Source organism: Ambystoma mexicanum, unplaced genomic scaffold (assembly GCF_040938575.1).
Source record: "Ambystoma mexicanum isolate Mex_15411 unplaced genomic scaffold, UKY_AmexF1_1 Mex_scaf31, whole genome shotgun sequence".
Lineage (NCBI taxonomy): Eukaryota > Metazoa > Chordata > Amphibia > Caudata > Ambystomatidae > Ambystoma > Ambystoma mexicanum.
The window spans coordinates 1,876,381-1,894,374 of NW_027182446.1; the positions used below are offsets into that span (position 1 = coordinate 1,876,381).

A 17,994-nucleotide genomic window follows, 5' to 3' on the forward strand; every position below is an offset into this window, starting at 1 on the left:
CTTAGAGCCAAGAATGTAAAAAGGAAGTATTTATTTACACATATTCAAACCCCCTCATGCTCCCTATTTATGGAATGCCCACCTGCTGTTAGAACCCATTAACCTTTAGGTGAGTAAGTGCCATAGAGAAATATTAAGGCAACTCTTAATGCCAACCCTACAGATAAGCGATGTATTAACCATTTACTCCCCAAGAATTGGCAAACACTCCCTTAAACAAAGTAGCCAAATTCCCTACTGTAACTTTGGAAACAATGGACAAATTGGTGCCAACCTTCCTGCTTTCTCCCACTCGGGTTCATGAATATGTTCATCCCAGTGATGCCAGCCAGGCAGTACCAGTGGATGGTGGTTTACAGGGATTTCTGCTTGATATGTAGAGAAGCTATAAAGTAATGTTTATTTTATTTTACATGAATTGCTAGTCATAAAGAAGTGTGAATTAAAAAGTTGCAATTTCTTTCTACTTAAAAAGAACAAATGACTTGCCTATCTGTAATGTTTTTTCTGATGGATATACCTGCCATAGATTCCTCATCTATGATATCCATGACCTCATGCAGGTGTTTTCCAGAAACTCTTCTGCCGATAGGGGGTGCAGCACAAGCTCTATATCGGTCCAACCCTTTTCACACCTCGCACCAAAATGATGTCTGGGCCAGTATAAGTAGCGTTGCTGTGCCCCAGACCTCAGTTCCACCCTCCTTCCCTAGCACTCTTGATGCTGAGGGACTGTAGAACTGATGGTGTACTAGCTTCCCAGAAGAGGGGCAGGTAGGAAGTGCAATGAGGAATCCGTGGCAGGAACATCCATCAGAAGGAGCATTACTGAAAGGAAAGTCATTTTTTCTACTAATGGATTCCTTCCTGCCATGGATTCCTCATCTATGATGGACTCCCAAAGCAGTACGTAATCTGGAGGAGGGAGAAAAGCAAGCACACCACCTAAACCACAAAACCCGGAATTACTGCCCTATCAAAACGGGCATCCTGACCCGCAAGGGAATCCAAGCAGTAATGCTTAGCGAGCGTGTGCAGAGATGCCCATGTTGCTGCCTGGCAAATGTCCAGGAAAGGCGAACCCCCTCTCTGCAGGGCAGAGGTGGTAGCCCCTCCTGGTAGAATGTGCCCAGATACCCTTACCCCACATCCTTCACACCCAGATCATAGCATTCTGAGATGCAGAGAATGATCCACCTGGACAGGGTCTGTTTGGTCACAGCCCTGCCAGCACGAGCACCAGCGTACCCAACAGAAATCTGGTCATCCTTCCTAGCCTCTCGAGTTTGAGAGACATAGAAATTAAGGACCTGTATTGGGTCCAATCAATGAAATCTTTAATCTGCATTGGAAGGGTGAGGTGGAGGGAAGAACACAGGAAGATGGATCTGAGAGATGGAAATCCGAGATCCTTTTTGGCAGAAAAGAGGGTCTCGCTCCCAGTCACCTTCTCCTTGGGAAATAACAAATGCAGAAGTGAAACGACACATGGAGCTCACTCACTCCTCTCGCAGATGTGATGGCAACCTGAAAAATCACCCATAAGGGTGACCAATCTAATAAGAATTAAAGGTCCTAAATGGAGCTCACATAAGAAAAGTTGAAAATAAATGCAAATCCCACACTGCAACTACAGACTGGCAGGGAGGTAACTGGTTACACCAACCCCACAAAAACTGCATAACAATGTTGATTGTAAAAAACAAGCCCTTTTCTAGGGACCTCTTGAACTCAGAAATAGTGGGAAGGTAACCTTCCAAGTGTCAATCTGCAGGCTTGCTTGGGCCAAGGAAAGTATAAAATCCAACACATGAGGCAGAGGACAGGATAAAGGATCCAGGACCCTCTATGGCATCAAAGTGAAAATGTATGCTGCCTGCAGGCATAAATAGATTTTTAGCCAGTCCAGGGCGATCAGGATCAGTGTGGTTTTGAACAGACTGGATCTCCTGAGGGCCAGCGGGATGACTGGGATCGGTGTGCACTCCATAAAGGGGGTCAAAAGTCCACTCGATGGTCAATGCGCCCCCCCGATAGCTCCCTACTGAGAAAATTCCCTGCAGTGGAACTGCCTTCTGGTTGAAACTGGACGCAAAGAGGTCCACTTCATGAGTCACCCCCGTAAAGAGAGATCTCCACCAGAACTTCTTGACAGAGCTCCCATTTGTGGTAGGCCGAGGTCTGGCTGCTCAATGCATCTGCTGTGATGTTCTCCCGTGTGGCCTGATGACCCGCTGTCGGGGACACCTAGTTCTCCAGAACTACATTCTCCTTGCTTCTCTGCCCTTTGGAGCATTCTCTGCCGCACCGACTACAGCCGACCATAGGCCAAAGGAGAACTTCACCATGGCACAAGGTGCATTCTTGGCTTTCACCACTAGGCTGCCTGACACGAACACTGACTTGCCCCATTAGTCCAGCCTTTTGCTTTACCTGTCCGGTGTAAGGGAGGGAAAAGGTAGAGGTTTTCAGGCTCACTGTAGTGGCCAGTACCACCATGCTTTCAGGTAAGATGTGGGCGGGTCAGAAAGTGCAGGACAGTGCTTCCATCCTAGATCTGTGTCCATTGGGGTCGACGGAGGCAGGTTTCTCCCACGCTTTCAACACTGGTTCCTCTACCACCACGTTGAAGGGCAGCAGTGCCTCTTTGGTGCATCGTCCAGAATTTCGCAGAGTTTGTATTGCACTCTGGACCTGGGCGGCACAGAGGAACCCAGGGTATCGCCCACCTTTGCCATCAGGCACTAAAAAGCAGCTTGAGTTTTACCTGGTGTTGGTGCCGGTAGAATGTCCAACTACAGGGAATTGTCCAGACCGCTTGCCCCTGGCAGATTAACTGCCAGGTCCAGCATGTCGCCACTCTCATAAAACTCCTCGGGAAGTGTCTGCTCTCTAGAATCCATGGGCTCCAAACCCATGGGATCTCGTTGTAAATGTCATACTTTTTCGACATGAAAGTGTCGATGGGAAGTGGGACATATTCCTACAGGGACCATGGTGCAGTGTCATTGAGGCATCAATGCTCTGAAAAAAGGAACTGAGGTCATGGGGCGTGGCACCACTACTTATACTGGCCTCAATGTTGTTACTGGTGCAAAACGCATTGAGGCTTTGGACGGACCCGACACAGAGCTGGGCCGAACCCCCTGACTGCATACATTTTTCTAGAGAACTGCTGTGCTAGGATATGGATATCATAGATTAAGAATCTGTGGAAGGAAGGAATCCATTAGAAATGCCTCTACTGGGAATTATATTTCTACACCCCCATACGGTAATTTTACTTTCAACATCAACTCATAGAGATTCTGGGGCCCTCAGGTATAATAAAAATGGAGAAGTATATATAAACTTGGAACAACAAATGTGCAAAGACTGTTTTGCAACAGTGAAAACATGGAGAGTGGTAGTCATAAAACTGCAATCTACAATATTACTCCAGAAGTCAGTTTCCAAGAAATGCATTCATCACCAGGAGTGCCATCCTCGCTGAATGCTGCAGTGTTTCCACTTTATGTTGCATGTTCTACAGCACTACCGTTTCCTTTTCTCCCCAGGATCCCCTGTACTGTATTACACTATTGCCTTTCTCTATTGGTGCATTTAGGATTAGTAGATGGTTCCCTAGCCTGGGATCGACAGGTGGAGGTGCAATTACACAAGGGTGGGTGCATGCCCACTATTAAAGCACTATATTATGAGAAATTAGTTTGATGTGAAGGGCCCAGAGAAGATGTCAAGTGTTTGTTAAATTATACAGACTTTAGAAAGTGACGTTTTGTGAATAGAGTCGAACGAGCAGGTGGAATAGAAATATCCTCTGTGGTGTGAGACGATAAAAGTCGTGCACATTTGGAAATGAAATGGTGCCTTTCTGTCTGAAATGAGAGTTGTGGGTGTAATGATATCACAGCTGTTCTCTAAATTCCAAGAAGGAATAGTGGACATAAATGTTTACAAAATAAAGCTGGTCTTGCATAAACTGACATGTCTAATGTAAATGTCTTCTAGCGGGATTCATACAATGAATGAAATGCTGATGAAATGAATATTGAGCTTCAGCCATTATGTCACTTTGTTAACATTAAAAATACATTGTTAGTAACTCCATTTGTGTTAAATCTTTTCCCCTGACATTTAGTGTAAACTGTGTCCTGGAACAATTAATTTGTTTTAATTAGTGGGGTGAGCACCTCTATTCCAGTTTTATGCTGGAATTAATGTTATTGTCCACTTTTTAAACTTCCTTGTCCATGGAGGAGGCGTGGCAGGAGGGATGGGAAAGAGGTGAACCTGGAGGGAGCTTGTCATGACCGAGGAGGTTTGGGTAAAGAGAAAGAAGTAGTAATGAGTTCAGTAGATGGGTGAGAAAGGGGTGAACATGGAGGGAGCTTGTCGTGACCGAGGAGGTTTGGGTAAAGAGAAAGAAGTAGTAATGGGTTCAGTAGATGGGTGGGAAAGGGGTGAACATGGTGGGAGGTATTAGTGACGGAGGAGGTGGGGTAAAGAGAAGGAGGTTCTGGGGTTCAAATCTGCAAAGAGTTCCCTCCCATACCTTAACTCTCAGCTAAATGAGATATGGCATTAAAGAAAAAATGGAGGAAATTAAGATGTGTTCACAAATCAATGGATTGATACACAATTGAGGAATCGATCCAGTGAATTAAACCCACCTTCTACATTTCCTGTCTTTGTATAAACATTTGCTAGCATGACCTGTCACTTTTCTTACAACAAATGCGATGGATGAACTTTCTTTTCCATAGGATTGTAATAACTGAGGAGTCAGAAATTATACTGGGACAAAAGTTAGATAGGCTTTGGCTGAAGACTTTTGTTTTAACACCAACTAAGTTGGGAAAAGGCCTCGCTGTCCCTGCACTAGTGGAGTTTTCCCTCCTAAACTCAGAACTAATGATCTGTCTGTGTCAGAAGTCCAAAACCAAACCATCCTGTGTCCAAAGTACTATTCTGACCCTTGCACTCAAAACAAATGAATTCTAAGGTGAAAATGAAAATGTGTTTGGCCTTGAGTGTTTTATAAATGTTCAAAAGAAAGGAAAATGTTTAACTCCCACACAAAAGAAGTATTTCAAGTATGGACATCCTTGCTCCAGAAGGTTCTTCCCTTCCCTGGATTCTTCATCACTTTTTTGGGTTATAGATATAGCTTTTACGCCCTGCCGCTGGTGCGGACATGGCACTTATGGCCCACCAACCCGAGCTTTATAGGCCCAAACAATGGGCCATTAAACCAGGGTACGGATACCATTTTTTTGTTTTTGTTTTTGCCTGACGCGAGATGCACTCTGCGTGAGCGCATCTCCTGAAAGAGAAAATAAAAAATGTCAGCCGGCCTTAAAATCGAAGATAGATTAGGTACATTTTTGGATGACGGCGGCCATTGAAAATATGTTCAAAAATGGCAATGAGGGCAGAATCTCGCCCGGGAAAGGTGGATTCTGATTGGTCAGACAGTCTTTCCCGGGTGCGAAGAACAGTTCTTGGCATTTCCTTGGGTCAACAACAGAGGTTCTCTTCAAACTGGTTGTCTTCCTTTTTATGTGGGATTCGGATACCTGGTGTACTCTCCTGCCAGGGCTTTTCATACGTGAACTCCTGCCCACTCTCCCACCTTTTGATGGTTCCGCTTTTTAGCCTCCTTGGCTAATATCATTGGTTTCTTATTTATGGTCTCCTTGTCTCTGATATGCTTGCAGCATGCATTGACAAACTTGAAAGTCTCTTCTCTTAGAAAACTGCCTCTTCAATCTTTCTCAGGTTTTAGAAACTGTTCCTTTTCTCTCTTTCTTGTTTTTGCTATCAGTAAAGCTTGGAGCGGCTGCCAATACACCCCATTTTTATCTGTCCCTTTATGGACGCACCAGTACTTGATGCCATCTCATTTCTTCTAAGGTCCGCTGTTGATGGTGGTCTGCTGCTTTCTGCTTGCAACCGCAACCGTTTCTCGACTGTTCTCATGCTTCCTGGGGCTTCTGCTGGGCTTGTCTGCTTCGCATGGGATTCTGTAGAGCAAAGCGATGTGCTCCGACGCCAGCAAGTGCCCAGTAGCCCTCCCCTGGCTTTTGGCATTTTTTGCTGTGTTTCATCCACTTCCAGCAGCCTTCTCCCTTCAGGTTCCTCTGAGCAGGTTAGCTTCACCAACTTCCTTCCAGACCTCACTTTGCACGGAGATGAGCAACTCTCTCCTGCCAGCAGCCTGCTTGCATTTCTTGCTTCAGTGATTTAAATGTCCCGGACTAAGAAAATCCTGAAGGTGTCTCACCTGCTAGTCCCTGAGTATCTGTCTTCCACAGCCATTGCTATTGGAACCAGTTCCTGGGGGTGGACCAGTGAGGGAGGATCACCTGTATGGGTGGGGGGTCTTCAGGGAGTGGAAGTGGGTCACTGAGGGTGAGATGCAGTATCCCCTTATTATGACACCTTTTCCCCATCCTACCCCGTAGGATATGTAGAAGCTCTACCCTGCCCCCTCATCCAACACTAACACTTTCAAACCCTGTGAAAGAAAACGGACTAACACCAGAGCCGTTTACCTGACTTGTCCCAACACTAGGGTCAGACAATTGCTAATAACAACACACACCTGACTCCCCTTTCCCTTCCCCACTGGGATAAAAGGCAGAGCATACTTGAGCAAGGTCGAACGCAGCCATTCCGGGACAGCAGTTAGAACTGAGAAGAAAGGCTTACAGATCTGACAAGCAGGAGGGAATTACCCTTGCACTTTTCAACACAGATCGGCGAAGCCTCCGCGAAAGGAAATTTAAGACTGGGAATCACAGCTGGTGAGTGGTGCCTGATGTCAGTCCTAGGTGGAAACCTCCTGCACTGATTGCCACAGCGGGGAGAAGTGGTTGCCATCGTGGTACCGTCCTTGACTCCAGCGGGTAAGGAACTGCCAACGAGTTCAGCACAGCCGGTGAATCAGAAGAAGCTGATAGTAGACAGACTGTGTTCTGAAGATAATAGACATGTCTTTTGTGGGTCCAATTGGTACCAGCAATACGGTGGTCCGGTGCCACGTGGGTGCTCAATCGAAATACTCAAGCTGGTACCCCTCTCCTAAAAGAAAGAGAACGTATTGAACTAAGAACTTTTTGCTTATTGAAACTACAGCGACCAGGTGGCCTAGGGGAGGCCAGCATGAAGTGTCAAAGTGGTCATACGAGGGACACGCCAAATCCCTCGTACAGTCAAAAGTCTTTGACGCGTTTTGAAAACTAAGTGATCTGTTATAATTGGCAAACGTGAACCCGACTTAGGGATGCATGCAAATTGGGGTAAATAGTAATATACCTGTGAACATTGTGATGACAAGCATCAACCCGACTGAGAGATGTGCACAGTGAGTTGATGGTCTGAGCCCTATATAGGGAGGCTAATGTTGAGGACAGGTTTTGAAGCTTGTGTGAGAGGCATCAAAGGGTGAAAAATAATCGTCCCACATGAAGATTAGCAGAAGGAACTTTTGTGTCTATAACTATCAGACCATCTGAAGCAAGAGACTTTGCATGAGCGAGACTTGGGTACAGAAGGCCCTGATATTATGGAAATGAATTGTAAGCTTGTGCCGGAGAAACCCTAAAGGCGGAGAAAAACTGGCATTTCAGTAAGTAGGTACCAATATAGGCTTGGGCACTGCCCTGCAAGCTGTGGTGCAACAGTCAAAAAGGAAGGTGGCAACAGTGCAGAAGGCATCAGAAAGCCGAGGGATGGTGGGAGTGGTGAGGAGCTTTGAAGCATGGCCGAGTGCTGTTTCACTGTGGAATTCAAATGGGATTCGGGTGTTAATGTGTTAAGGTGCTGTAAGTCCATGCATCACAATTTATGACGATGCAGCTGAGCACCTTGTGCTCATGAAATCTGAAATAGTTGAGAAGTGAGACATGACGTGTTGAGCAGAGTTTATGGCATCAGCTGTTATTTACCCTTCCACACACCCCGACCCCCCAAACTAGACCCCCATAAGAAGTATTGACAGAGTAGAACAGCAGGCAACCTATTTTAGGTTAGGAAGATTGCACTGAACTGGAAGATGTTGAACATGTGATAGCAATAGGTGCATGGCAGGGGTGTCGGCACCTTAACCGATCCTGGTTGACAATGGATTGAAGGAAGCATGGGAAGTGTCAGTAGACTAAAGGACGAGTGCTGTTCCTTTAATAGATTAAAGGAAAAATAGATTACTGCTCCAGTTCACTCGTAGGTATTGATAAAACTAGCCAGGATAAACTCTAGGTATGTCAGAATGGAGCTGTCAGAGTAGTGACGGGGCTCAAACGCAGGGACCATCTCACATCGGCCAGATGCTCTCAACACTGGCTACCGATTGAAGCAAGGATCCGTTTCCGAATCCTAACCATTGTTCAGAGGTGTAGATCGGGTAAGATGCATGGATATCTACAACTACTGGTCACAAGATCCTATGACAGCTTTTTAAGATCTAATAATCAGAATCTTCTCACCACTCCCAAATGCTGTACTGTTAACACAGCCTTCTCTGCAATTGCTCCAAAAGTATGGAATAATCTTCCTCCAGAGCTGAGATCCCTGGAATGCACTGAAACGTTTATAAAGAAACTGAAAACTCATCTGTTCACATAGGCAGCCTTTTTCGCCAGCTGAATATAGGATTCCCCAGGGCCTACTTGTTTTTATGTTGTATATGTCTTGTCGCGCCCTCAAGCCCCAGGGTCCATGGAGGCGCATAATAAATCTCTTAAAGTAAAAGTAAAGAAGAAACAGCATGACAAGAGCAAAACACACAAGATGTAGCGCAAGTGTAATGCAATGCCAGAGATGATACTCCCAGAAGACTAACAGCATACTCCTCTCACCCCAGCAGGCACAGCCTCTGACAGCGGTGCGCCTGGCAATCAATGTGCATCTCAGCATGTGCAGGCGGGCCTGGGAAGGCCTCACTGCCAGCACCACTGCCGGATGCCACCAGCATACCACATGTGGTCAGTGGCACCACCGTGCCGCCTGTGCCCTCCACACCACCACGGGTACACTAGCCACCAGGCCATTGTGGAAGATACAGCATGGAGGATGACCACCACACCACCTACCCAATCCAGTCTTTCAGCCTGGCAACACTGCACAGCCCCCTCCTCCACCCATGCCCAGCATCCACGACATGGATGCACGACTATGTGCAATGGAAGACAGGCATGGGGCAATGATTACTCCTGCCCAGCAGCAGCTCACTGAGTTGCGTGAGTGCATCCAGGTCAACAGCCGCAGGAGTGCACAGGCACAAGGCTGTACCACCACTGCCCTAATCATCCTGCCCCAAAGGATCCATGAGGCAAATGAGGGGATTTCAGCTTTGTCTGAGTCCCTCCCTGGAAGTTACTCTTGCACACTTGCAGGCCCACAAGTTTGACCCTCCATTGACAACCACTCACATCGGCTTTCATCGACATCTGGGCCAGCCAAGAACCATGTGCCCAAGTGGCAGCGCAAATGACACTTGGCCGAACACTCAAATTCATATTGTGCCTATGGGGTGTTTGGGGCGGGTGTGTGGGTGAACCTCCGATTTCCTTGCTCAAAATTGACCCACCTCATAAGAAGCAAGTGCACATTTGTCCGTAAAGCAATCTTATTGTATAAATGGCTGGGAGGAGCTAGATGACGCTGTAGTCAAACTAACCCGATTCTCTGTGAACCACACAAAGGTTGCACATTATATACATTTTGCAACATTAACACACGCTCACATATTTTATTACAAAGTCATCCCTCCAAACCTGATTGTTCAAACCTATACAAAGAAATCTAATCCCCCCAAGATCCCATATTCCCATATGATACATTCAACTCTTTTCAATACATATTTGCATGAATTCCTGTTAAAAGCACACCCCTTTTTGGGATCTATCTGTAGTCAGCAGGGACATCATTACATATTTACATATTCACGCACAGCAAATCTAATTTATTACAAGTTTCATCTGGTTGGGGCCCTCTAACTTCGGTCGTAAAGCACACGGCTTGACATGGACACTTCTAAAATATGAGACGGGCAGAGAAAAACCTGTTCCCTTTGAACTGATGGTAGCCATCTTATCTGCCCAGACTTGCTGGCTTCCCTAGGATCTCCTATTTCACACTAATCTATTATGACTACCGTTTCAGTACGCATGGCCTCTGGCCACATCCTAGTAATTTCTGAGAACCTGATTGCCACCTATAAACCATTGACCAACTCTGCCCTTAAGCACCACTTGCACCGGGTTTATTACCTGGCCTCAAGACGACCCTACTAGGTGGCCTGACTTCCAATGTCACTGAACGATAAGATATGATATGGCATTAATAATGCGCCTATACACAAGTGTGTCAAGGCGCGATGAGGCAAGGGAGGGGAACAAAGGGAAGAAAGAGACAACAATCCTACTAGGCCAGGTGACATTGAGATGATGCAAGTGCAGGGGAGGGGAAAAGGGAAAAGTGTGGGTGGGAAGGGCAGGGGGCAGTGCACTGCATAGGATAACAGTAAAAAATAAATACAATAAATAAAAGTGCGGCCAGCTGGTGACAAGTGGAAGTGCAGACATCAGGGGCAAGTGTGGGAGGTGCTGTAAGGATACAGAAACAGTCCCAGAGAGCAAGGGTTGCCTGGGGGGGGGGCAGTGCAGGTGTGCAACTGTCAGGGAGGGGACATGGGCCCGAGTTCAGAGGGTAGCCAGGTAACCAGTGCAATTTCAGAATCAGCCGGGAGATCAACAGGGGAGAGGAGGAGAGAAAGCAGAAGCAAAGAGGAAGGTCTTGAGGTGCTTCCAGATCCGGCGATGGTTCTCCTCAAGTTTCAAAGAGGCTATTCCAGATGGAGGCCCCAACAAAAGAAAGAGATCGACCACCAACTTGCTGCTTCGAGAAGCGACTGACCATGAGGGAGTTGAAGGCGGATGAGCGAAGAGCTCGAGATGGAAGATATTTAGGAAGATCGAGTTGACGGTATTGAGGCCTCAGGCCCCAGAAAGCCTTGTGGACAATCCAGAGGATCTTGAACTTTATCCTCGCCGCCACTGGGAGCCAGTGCAGGGATTTCAGTCCTGAAGAGTATAACAAACTCCAATGTACTCAGGAAGATTACATCTCCTCTCCACAATAGCACCAAGTCATTAACCCTTGCATCGCTGCAAGTGACCATTGTTCTCACAAATGCCTGAATGCAGTTTGCCCCCTCTCCCCAACCTTCGTACTCTATCAACTAGCATCCCAGGTCACACAGAGTTTATCTCGCCACTACAGGTTTCTGTGGCCTACACCAAATCCAATTATGGGGCAGTATACAGATTCATGCATTCCCTATGTGCCCTTTTTCCCCAACGGTCCCAAACTCTTCGCATATGAAGTTCCGTGCTTCTGATCTTTTAGGTTTTGCATTGCACGCCACACAATTACATTATGTTGACATTGTCTCAGTAGACTTGTCATTATGTTGCTATGTGCGGGTGATTCTAAAATGTATCAAGTATACACAAAATAACACTAATAGTAGCACTCCTTTAATTCCCATTTAATACACTAGATATGTGCCGCTAACATCGTGTCTACCCAGTCATCAATATGGCATGCACATCGCAAACCCTTCTTCCCTATTGAAACCTTTATCAACCACCCCAACATTTTCCCCTTTAGTTAATTCATTAACCAACACAACACACCAATCGCTTGCACTTCTAAAACATCTTCTTGGGGGAAACAAGACCCTACAAACATCTCTCATACTAGTCCCCCTATGGACATACTTCTCCACTGACCAAACCCAGCTCATCCCCTCCCCTCTACCAGTTCCATAATCTACACGCTGCTCATGCCAATTTGGTGGAGGACATAAGGCTGCTCCTGGAGTCCCAACCAACCCTGGATCCATCTCTGACTCTGAGTACCCATGTGATATGAATTGGCAGTGGTCCTAGCCTTCCTCCTATCCTTGGACAGTATCACAGTCATCATGGCAGCTGCTGTTGGTATTTTAGCAGAACAGCATTGTAAGAGCATCTAACAGGTATAAAAGATAATCAATAAAATTTCAAAAACTGGCATGAGGATCTTTACAGCTATGCTCATCCATAAAGGCACCCAAGAGAAAAGAGAGTCCAATGAAGGGCAATGTGTGATTTCCCCTTCCTTCTCCATGACCCCCCCTTAGATGCTGTAATGCAGCGATTTTCTATGTCAGTCCTATTTTCTGAATCGTTAGGAGACATGAAGGTGCAGCATGTGCTACCAATATCTGGCACACCCCCCCCCCTCTCCATAGCTGTGAGGAGGTCGTAGGTGTACCTGTTCTACAGAGCCAAGAGCCATGAGCCTCAGGGCACACAGTTCTTCTTTTATTGCACTGAAGCTTATTCCAAAGAATTTACAAACCGTAAAAGCTTGTAGCGGGTCATCTAAAGCCACTTTATATTTGCAATTGCTTGAACACCAAGAAAAGAACAGCTCAGTTCTGCTGAATAGTCGCCTCTTAGATGATACTGCTCGGGAATGTTCATCAGAGCTTCTGTAGATGCTGGGGGATATGTAATTTGATCTCTTGTTTTAGTCAAGCATTTCACTCCTCCACATTCAGGCAAAGTCAACAAAGTGTCCATGTCTGGTGATGCAAGAAGCACAGGGGACAAAACAGGCACAGACGTAGCATTAGTGGTTGGGCGGGCAAGTGACAGATGTTCAGAGGGAACAATAAGGACAGGCACGTGTAATGTAGCGAAACTGCTCATCCCTTACCAGGCTGGAGGTAATTGTTGATATGCAAACTGTACACAAGGCCAAAACACATCAAGGAGTGCTGATGTACCTCGAGCTAGATCAGTGATGCAAAGCGTGTGGCTGCAATTCCCATTTTTAAAACAGATGTTTTTATTGTGCATTAGTCACATGCAAGGACTTTTTACACATTCTTAAAACAAAACCAAGCATAAAACAAAAGATAAAACCTAGACAATTGTCCTGTATAGCAAATGAAATCAAATCCAACTAAATAGGTACACAAAGAAGTTCAAGTTCCAACTTTCAATCACCCAGATATTTTGATCAAATTCTGTTCATTAAGGAATTTGAGTAAAGCAATAGATAATGGAATTTTTTCCCAGATGATATCCTGTACCAAAAAGCTTGGGTAATAAGCCAAGTGGGGTCATGGACAAATAATGCAAAGTATTTTACTCTCAGGGGGTAGGCGGCAGAGCAGGATATTGACAAATGTCCAGAATCCTGTAACAATCCCTCAGAGCAGCGAGTGCATTCTGCAGCAGAAGGATCTATTTTTTGCCAAATACATTGCATTTTGTTATCCGGATTTTCTGACAGTGTCATGGTTACAATCACAGTTGTGAAGAATCATTTTGGCATCATTGCGTAAGGTTGTCCAATAAGAATTCTGATGTGTGAAAAGTTCCCCATGAATATCTGCATACAGAGAGCAGTCTCTGCGAATTAAGATGAGTCTATAAAGAGCGAAAACCTTCCAATGGTAATATGATTGCAGGGAATGAAGACCCAACTCATATCTTAATTTTGCAATTGGTAAAGACATCGGTAGCAATAAAGAGTTCTTCCATATACGGCCTTCTAGCCGATCCCAATTGATTTGATTGGCACAGGGATTACATTCCATGCCGTTTAACATCGTGGGGAGCATCTTGCCATTGTAGAATCTAATAAGAGGCATTAAAGAGAATCTACAGAAAGAATGAAATAATGTCTTCATCTGACAAGTGAATTGGAAAACCTTACTCTCAGGTTCGATAGTGAGGTCCAGCACAGAATGATTAGCTCAAATCTTAAATCCCAAATACTTAATGTGCTTCTCCATCGAGATTGTCTGGTGAATTGATGACCAGGGTAACTTGGGTGTCTTCTTACGAGCTTTGTCAAACACAAGTATGGCAGATTTGTTTGGATTAACACCAAGCTCGTTTTTAGTTGCTTACTCCTCGAGTGCATTAAGAAGATGTTGCAGCCATACAGGAGCATTATCAATGAGGGCAATATCATCAGCATATGCCAAGAAATGGATTTTCCATTTGACTATGATTGGGAACACAAAGGTGAAGTTTTGTAGAAAAGAAGCCAGATCAGATTGGTATAGATTGAAAAGAAGAGCAGCCAAAAGACAGCCTTGCCTTACCCCTATTGCTATGGGGATAGAGGAAGATAAATCGACCCATTTTGATTTAGTCAGATCTTAATTGTGGTGTTCTCATGAAGGGCGCTTATGATTTGCAATAGGTCCTTAGGAATGTCCCAAGATCGTGATTTTTGCCCAAATTTTGACCTATTCACCAGATCAAAGGCTTTCAATAAATCAGTGCGATGTATGTTGGTTGTGCATTTTTCTTTTGGCACTGAGCCTTTAAGGTATTAGTTATTGCACCATTAAGCAGTGTGGAGAGGCCGTTGAGAAAACCGACTTGGTGTTTAGACAATATTCAGGCAATTGGTCGCTAGTTTGCAGGAACTGTTCTAAGGCCTTCTTATAGATAGGGATAATTATAGCTTGTTTCCAAGAAGTCAGGAATTGCTGGGTCTCAACTATCTGTCTAAAAAGATGATTAAGTATGACTGCCCAAATGGTTGGATGGCTCGAAAGATGACATTTGTGAGTCCATTGGGACGCGCAGTGCGGGATTCAGATGAATGAATAATTATGCTCCTTATGTCTTCTTCTACAATCTTTAAGGACCACAGTGTTTTATGCACATGGGTGATTTCAGAGGAGGAATCTGTTTGTGTGATACGTGAAATACGTCTTCCACGTATATGAAGAAATGATTGTTGTTTGGCATGAACGTTGGGGCTCATTTTTAGTATTAATCAGAGCCCAGAAATTTCTTGCATGCATGGGCAAAAGAGAAGTTAACATATGTTGCCCATCTTTGATATTACGTAATATTCTGTGGCCACGTGACCAATGTTTGTAGTAGTTAGAACATTTAGACTGCTCAGAAAAGTACAATAATTTTATCATGCTGTGCAATTTTTAGGTCACACAGATTCTTTTCCAACCTTTTTTCATATGGATCATTTCATCAAATGAAGCCAGAGAATAAAAAATACTATCAGCCTACCAGTCCCATGGTTGGGGCAGTGATAAAGAAGGGGTGTGAGCACTCTGACTCTCAACCTACTCATCCCAGTGGAAAGAACACAATCCAAGAGAGTGGTCAGCATTTCAAACCTCAGGCCACTCATCCTAGTGGAAATATCAGGGTGGTCAACACTCTGGCACTCAGCCTACTCATCCTAGTGGAGAGATCTGGGTGGTCAACACTCTGGGATTCAGCCTACTCGTCCCAATGGAAAGAACAAGTTCCAAGAGAGTGGTCAGCGCTCTGGGACTCAGCCCACATGTCCTAGTGGAAAGATCAGAGTGGTCAATGGGTGGGCAACACTCTGGGACTCAGCCTACTCGTCCCAGTAGAAAGAACAACTTCCAAGAGAGTGGTCAGAGCTCTGGGACTCTGCATACTCGTTCCAGTGAAAGGGTTGAAATTCAGAAAGCCATAAAGACTCTGCGACTCACCCTACTCGTCCCAGTAGAAAGTCTGATAACTGAGAGAGTGATAAATGGTTGGGGAATCAGTCTATTCATCACACTAATAAGAAAGAAAGCCAAGAAAGACATAGGTGTTGGGAATTAAAATAAGAAGAGAAGGAGAGAAAAAGAGAACCCCTTTTATCTACCGTAATAGTCCCAAGCAGAAAAAAAGTGGAGAAAAGAAAATCTAAATGAAATCGGGTCTTCTGTTGTGAACTCAAGAACCAAAAGAATAAAGAGAAGAACGATTCAATATCTGTAAGGACATTGGATACAGAGAGGTTTTCAGAGACACAGTGAAAAGATTGCAAGAAGGATTACAAATACTAAAACCTGGAGGAGAAGAGGTTCATCAACAGACTTAGAAGGGAGCCAACGTTGTGGGGAAATCCCCTAAAGGAACTAAACCGACTGGCTCTAATGATAGCAGAAAATGATCTCAAGATTCTAAACTGAGCCTGGGGAAGCCTGTCCAGAAGAAGCGAGTCATTCTCCAGCACTTTATTTTATTCTATCTTAGTGGTAGGGTCAGGATAGATTAGTTTTCTTGGATGGAGGACAGACTATTTATTTGGTCTTTCACTAGACGACAAGCACACTAGTGAATTTTGGTTAGTTCGGGAAACCCATAGATTTGGTTAGTTAGGGAAACCCATAGATTAGGGATAGGTTTTGAATAAACCCTTGGTATGGATCAAGCATACTAGTCTGCCTCCTTCTTCTGACCTACCACACAAGGCAAGCTCAGCCCTATCAAGGCAACCTTAGCCCTATCAAGACAAGCCCAACCATATTATGGCAGTCTATCCCTATCAAGGCAGTCCCAGCCCAATCAAGGTGAGCCAAGCTCATTCAAGGTGTGTCCACTGCTATTAAGCCAAGCCCAGCATTATCCAGGTGAGCCTAGCATTACTAAGGTAAGCCCAGCCATATCAAGGCAAGCCTAGCCATATAAAGGCGAGCCCAGCCCTGTCAAGGTAGGCCCAGCCATATCAAGGCAAGCCTAGCCATATAAAGGTGAGCCCATCCCTATTAAGGCAAGGTCTGCTCTAGTATGGCATGTCAAGTCATATCAAGGCAAGGCCAACCCTATCAATCTCAGCCAAGCCCTATCAAGGTGAGTCGTCCCCTATTAAGTCAAGCCAATCCGTACATCCCTTCCACAAAAGCACGCCCTATCAAGGGAAGCCCAGCCCTATAAATGGCAGCTCAGACCTATGAAAGCAAGCCCGATCTTATTTATGCAATCCAAGCTCATCCCTTTCAATAGAAGCACAGCCCAATCAGGGCAAGCCCATCCCTCCATCCCTAACAATGCAAGCCCAGCCCCAGTAAGTCGAGCTGAGTCCTATTAAGTCAAGCTTGGTTCTATTAAGTCATGCTCAGCCCTATCAATGAAATCCCAGCCTTATCAAGGCATGTTCAGCCTTACCAAGGCAAGCTTAGCCCTATTAAGGCAAGCTCAGCCCTATAAGGCAAGTCCAGCCCTAACAAGGCACAACCAGTCCTATTAAGTCAAGGGCAGCCCTATTAAGGGAAGTTTAGGCCAGTTAATGCAAGCTAAGACAAATTAAGGCATGCCCAACCCTACCAAGGCAAGCCTTGGCCTACCAATGGCACCTATTTTCCATCCAAAAGTATTTTTTGTGTCCTCCACAAGTGGAAAATGCCGGCCCTTCTTGAAATCTTCAGCACGTCACGTATTCAGCAATTGTGGAAGTTCTTGACGGAGAAGTAAAGTAACTGAAATAATTGATCACATATTGACTGGTCAATTCCTTGGCATTCTCTGTTTCTCTTAAAGATGAAAGGCATTTTCAGGGAAAATAATGAATGTGTTTCCTATCCCAGGAGCGCACAGTATTTAAAAATGCTCTGGGCCAGAGATGGACCCCACTGGAACCATTCCAGTCCACCTGTTCTGGTGAGGGTTCTGGTGAGGCAGAGATGGACCCACTGGAACCATCCCAGTCCACCTGTTCTGGTGAGGCAGAGAAGGACCCACTGGAACCATCCCAGTCCACTTGTTCTGATGAGGCACTGATGGACCCACTGGAACCATCCCAGTCCAACTGTTCTGGTGAGGCAGAGGTGAGGCAGAGATGGACCCACTGGAACCATCCCAGACCACCTGTTCTGGTGAGGCAGAGAAGGACCCACTGGAACCATCCCAGTCCACTTGTTCTGGTGAGGCACTGATGGACCCACTGGAACCATCCCAGTCCACTTGTTCTGGTGAGGCAGAGATGGACCCACTGGACCCATCCCAGTCCGCCTGTTCTGGTGAGGCAGAGATGGACCCACTGGACCCATCCCAGTCCGCCTGTTCTGGTGAGGCAGAGATGGACCCACTGGAACCATCCCAGTCCGCCTGTTCTGGTGAGGCAGAGATGGACCCACTGGAACCAACC

General features: G+C 45.6%; 1 protein-coding gene across 1 annotated transcript in view; it reads left to right on the forward strand.

Annotated features, from left to right (window-relative positions):
- LOC138557994 (zinc finger protein 84-like) overlaps positions 1 to 17,994 on the forward strand; it is a 343,267-nt gene that overhangs the window by 28,368 nt on the left and 296,905 nt on the right. The window lies entirely within an intron of this gene.